Here is a 5423-nt window from a genome sequence, read left to right as displayed (position 1 = left end):
TTAATCTTGGGACCGTCTCCTTTTGCTCCCTCGCCTGTCAAGCTCAGCCAGACTGGATATGGAGCTCTGCTAGTGGCTGATGCTGCTGGTGGCTTTTCTTTTAAAATCGAAGGGGACAAGGTTTTTCCTTGGCTGGGGCTTGGTGGTGGGCACAAAGGTTGTTTCTGAAAGGATGGGGCCATCTCTGCCCCCATCTGTCATTAGAGCTGAGAATTATCAGGCCTGTGACGGTAATAAACAATGACAAGGAGACTGGTAATCGTATTAGTAGTATTTTTACTAACATTATAATCATTATATTGTTGTTATTGTATGGGTTACTATCTCCTTGGGTTTGGGAGGCTCTGAGCATTTTAGTTTGACTGGAAGCCTGATTTTATGGGTCATGTTAACACCTGCAGATATACCTGCAATGATTTTCATTCAGTATTTCACACCGGGATGGATTTATGATGTGTTGTACCTCTGTCACAAGCTTTGAGAGTGTCAGGAGCTCTGGGCTGCCGTTTTTTATAAATCTCCATAAATCATTAAAACTCTGGTTTTAATGAATGCAAATTTAGTGCCACAGAAGGGAAGTTAGTTGGCTGGAGGCGCTCCCAGAGCTGGAATCGCTCCGACACCAGCAGCTGTTGAAAGATGTTTCTTCAAGTTCAGTCCTGTAAGCCACGTGGGACCTGAGATGATCATGACAATCTTTGGGCTAAATCTCTGCAGACATAAACCTTATTAATGCCCATCAAATGAAACTATCCTCATTTTTCCAAGATCCACAGAGCTGACTAGGAAAGAAGGGGAGTTGTTGTATATTCGTCATGTAAAGTCCAGTTCTGGGAACGTTTAAATTTTTAATATAGTTAAGTGTACATGTATTTACAAGATTAGGTTAACATAGTAATAAACAATTTATTTAAAGACATAATGTCTAATACAGATTTCTGGTGCCTGAATGATCATTTCCTAATATCGCTGTTATAAATACTGCCATGATTCACATCTCCTGTTGCAGAACAAGCAACAAATCTTGGGGAAGGAAGTACAGAACTGGATTTTTTTCCTAAGAGAAGACTTTTTTTAGACTTTTATTATAACTCTAATTTGAGCCAGAAATTAATTCACAGGAAACATATAATAAATAACGCGTAAAGGTGGGATTTTTCAAGAGCGGTGGCTAGTGCTGGCTTGCAGTGGGAAATGCACTCCTGAAAATCCCCCCTGGGATTTTTACCAGACTTTGTGTTATCCTACCTCTGTAAGACCCTGTTGGTTTTGCAAACTGGAGCGTCAGAATCCATCCTGCTCAGCACTGTGAGCTGCGTTTATTATTACAAGAGGAAAGGATCCTGTAAATGAAAGGATGAGGTAGGAGGTTTAAAGCAAACTCTTGCACAGCTCCTGATTAAACAATGGCAACCGTTGCTGGAGGGCATTGCAGAGCTGAAAGTGTAACAGTGTTCAAGGAAGGATTAGACAAATTCATGGGTGACACACGCTCTGGCAGCTGTTAAACCCAATAATCTCCGTGCAAACCTCTAGTTCAGGGTGTCCCCGAGGTGCTAATGGCCGGCAGCCAGGGGAACATCACGAGAGGCAGCGATCCCTCGCCGTGTATCCTGCTCTCGCCCTCTTTATAAACCAGCCAGTGACAGCACTGCAATACCGTACCTCTGGGTTATTTGGAAACGGTGTTAGGAACTTTGCTGCTCAGCAGGTACAAAGTGTGATGTGTTAATTTTAAAAGAGGTAAGGGAGAGCTGCAGCTTCTCTTTGAAAGATTTCTGAAGGGTCTGAGCTCTTTTTTTCTCAGGTCTTTTCCATTAGATGATGCGCAGACCCTGCAGCCTTTCTTTCCTAAGATAGAAGTGATTTCTTGCACTCCAATCAAGTTTTATTTGAATGAAATATGACATTACACTGGCAAGAATCATGGAAAAGGCCATAGATGGCATCATCCGAGGAGAAGACACGGTGAAGCAGAGCGCAGCAGCCGTGGGTATGTTCTCATAGAGTCTGAACAGTACGTGGTGCCCGGCAGCTCTGAGTTAGCATCAAGGTCATTTCAACCTTAGGAGTTAAAAGGGAAATTGTGACTGCGATTATGGCAAGCACAATGTTTTTGTAACTGTTGCTTTTTGGCAGAAAGCAGCCCAGATTAGCAAAGCCACCCCATGGGAGTGCGTGTTCTGGGTGCGGGCGAGGCAGTGCTGTTACCATAAACACCCGTGGCCACGCTCCGGTCCGGCTCCGCTTCTCCGGGCAAGCTGTCAGGAGCTCAAGGGGTTCCTTTCTCCATGCCCATGTGCTGCACCGTGCACAGGAGCTCCTGAGCTGGACGTGGGAGTCCTGCAGAAATACAAACAGTAATTAATAATACCAATAATTACAATCCAGGTCATTATTACATGGGTCATGCCCAGCTCCAAAATTTAAATTCTTTGAGCGTAACTAACCTGCTAAATTCTTATTTAGGAGGGACTATAAATCGTGGCCTGTCTCCTGAGATGAGGGCTGGAACAAGGCACACTCTGCACCCTACCTTCCTGGGTTGCAGGACCTGAAGCTCTGCGCTGGGACGAGGATCCCCACCTCGGAGAGCTGCGGGTGTGGGTGCAGCTGCAGGAATCCCCCAGTTTGCGGAGGGAGCGAGGGCAGAGATGTACCCCAATCCCACTTTTCCTCTGCTCTATTCACTGGAGGGAGGGGAAAAGGCTGTGAAGAATCATCAGAGAAAAACATATAAAATGAGAGCAAATATTTGTGGTGTCGTGACAGCTCAGAATTCATCGCTCCGTTGTACCAAGCAGCGGTGCAAACAGGAGCGTGGGGAAAACCACCTGTACTGCGGTCTTTGCTCCTTATCCACTTGCTGTGCTTTTGGCACTGTGTCTGATGGGAATGCTTACTCTTCATTTAGCAGCAGCACAAACTCCGCCGTACCAAGGAAGAGCAGGCTGAGCTCTCGCAGGGCACGAGTGAGGCGGCAGCATCTCAGATAAGATCCCAGCAACGCCTGCGGTGCGCGGGAAGCGGTGCAGAGCATCAGCACAAGGGTTTGGGCTTTGGCTCCAACCGAGTTGCCATGGTCAACACTGCATGTTTGTACAGCAAGAGGAGATCATATTCATCAGAGCAACACCCTTCCTTTTTACGTGTGTTTTTTGACGTGTAGTTGCCGTTGAACTACCCATTTAACACTGCGCTCTCTTGCTAGGACACTAGAGAAAGAGGTTATTTTCAGTCACCAAAGGTTTTACTATTTTTTTTTTAATAAATCCTGATGAAAAAACAACATTATAGCTGAGGCGTGAACTTTTAATGACTTTATTTCGTAATCTTTTTGAAGATTCCTGTTGAACTAACCGAGTCTTTCAACACTTTTTGTTGTTGGCTTAAAATGCTGGCACAAATTTTGCTCCAGATCTCACGTACTGTGCTATTTGCTGTGCCCAGTTCCCCCCTGCAGATTTTGGTAAATGTTGCCATTGCAGTGTAATGAAGTACAGACGCTTATTGACAGTGATATCATCTGCCCATATGATCTGGGAGATGGTCACAAGCATCATGTGTTTGTGAAGAATATATTCCAGCATGATATGTAGCATGCTTAGTTAGCTGCATTGGAAAGATTTCCAGATAGCTATTGATTTTCCAGTCCTGTAATTAGTTCAGAGATTACAAACATAGAAAATATTGCTCCAGAAATTGATTTTTTTAATTGTTCATAGCACCAAAACTGTGGCGTGACTGCGAAGCGTGTCACATGCTTCCTGCAGATAAAGACTTTGAACTTTGGAAAAATATTGCCGCTGTAAACCCAGAGGAGAAATCACGTGGCTAATTCTGTTGCTGTCTCAGGTAAGGCCTGCATCGCACTAATTCTGACTGATTTTGAAAATCCATCCCTCTAGTTCCTCTTGCAGGATTCAAGGTCTACAAGAGAGATCGGACTCTGTATCTGCGAGGCCAGATTGCATCCCGGCCGGGAGCTGCCCCTGCGGGTCAGGATCAGGGAAAGCATCAGCCATCCCCCGTGGTGCAGAGCCCTCCATCCAGGGATGCCCCAGTGTCCTGGGGCTGATGTTCACCCTCATAATAGTTTTTGCTTAATCTGTGCTCTGAGCTTACCATCGCATGACTGCCGCTTGCCCCCCTGAAGAGGTTACAGCCCCGCAGCAGAACACATCCCACGTACTTCACCAGCACATGCAGCCCTCTGTGCTCAGCTGCGGGCTCAAAATGCCCCTGAGGAGGAGGTAGACTCCTCTGCCTGCTTTCCAAATTCATGGAGCTGCTTTTAATCACCATCATGAGGGTCCGCACGACTGCTGCAAGCTAGCTACCAAAGGGCTCTGGCTGCAACCTGCAGCGACACGACATTTCCCAGCAAGGCTGCCTTTTACTAATCCGCTGCCCCATTCTGGTCTCTGTATCTATGATTTATAAGTTTGAGCTTTACACTCTATAGTGCTGCTGGAGCTGCCTGCTAGCGCAGTAAACGCAGTGCACGCACACGTGTTGCGCCGGACTCTGCCCCAAGCATTCGTCAGGGCTGATGTTTCACGGCTAGCTGAGCTCTCCTGAAACACGTCCCGTGGACCACAGCTTGGGCCATGCTCAAATCCTTTTTCCTTTCCTCCCCCTGGTCCTGCAGCAGCAGGAATTCAAGGCTCAGCCTCACATACTGGAAAGGTTTACAGGATACAGCTTTAACTTGGTGACTGCCACGTGTTTCTCATCTGAAGCGACAATTGCACATGCCGTTTCCTTGTTATAATTAAAGAGAAACTTAATCAGCTCGACTTCTCCTCGCTGAAGTAGGTCTGACTTTGCGTTTGGCGTGCTGAAAGCCGTTAGACCGCGACAAGCCGCAGCAGCTCCTGCAGTCAGCAGAGGCCAGAAGTCGGTCTCTGGTGTCCTTGTCCCTCCGGTCCTGTGCCATCGGAAGGGTGCACCGTCCCACTGGTCACTTCGTAGCTCCTCTCGCCAGTTAGCGCTTTTTCTGGTTTTTAATTCTCTTCTAGGACTGTGAAGGGGGAGATAAGAGAGGAAAGGGATATAAAGACTGGGAGCATAGCGAAGCAAATCAGAGTTACTGCAGTGGTCCCGAGTATTTCAGATTTATTTTTTTCCACTTGCTTACCCAGCGTTTGACATCCGAGGAGGACAGGGAGCAGCAGGCAGTTGGCTGAGGGCAGTAACTTCTCCCACGAATGTCCACGGCCAGAAGCAGATATACAATTAACCATCTATTGGAGATGCCCTGTGGCTGCTCTGACCTTCATCCCCGCACGTCCCGGATCCGTGCATGGACAGAGTGAGGTGAAACCCCAGCCCTGGCCCCCGCTGCGGCAGGAGATGTTCCCACCCCGGGCTGTCCCCAGCAGCTAGAAGCTCCATTTGCACAAGCAAATGTGCCCTGGACC

General features: G+C 47.3%; 1 long non-coding RNA gene across 1 annotated transcript; it reads right to left on the bottom strand.

The window, feature by feature from the left end:
• Positions 1 to 299: 299 nt before the first annotated feature.
• On the bottom strand, positions 300 to 2998 carry LOC142027023 (uncharacterized). Its single transcript, XR_012648981.1, has 4 exons — positions 2835 to 2998; positions 2451 to 2709; positions 2212 to 2343; positions 300 to 2064 (listed from the first exon to the last, which is right to left on the bottom strand). It is a non-coding gene; the product is annotated as an uncharacterized LOC142027023 (long non-coding RNA).
• Between the last annotated feature and the right edge of the window lie 2425 nt (positions 2999 to 5423).

Source organism: Buteo buteo, chromosome 2, assembly GCF_964188355.1.
Source record: "Buteo buteo chromosome 2, bButBut1.hap1.1, whole genome shotgun sequence".
Lineage (NCBI taxonomy): Eukaryota > Metazoa > Chordata > Aves > Accipitriformes > Accipitridae > Buteo > Buteo buteo.
This window is presented reverse-complemented; position numbering and strand designations above follow the sequence as displayed.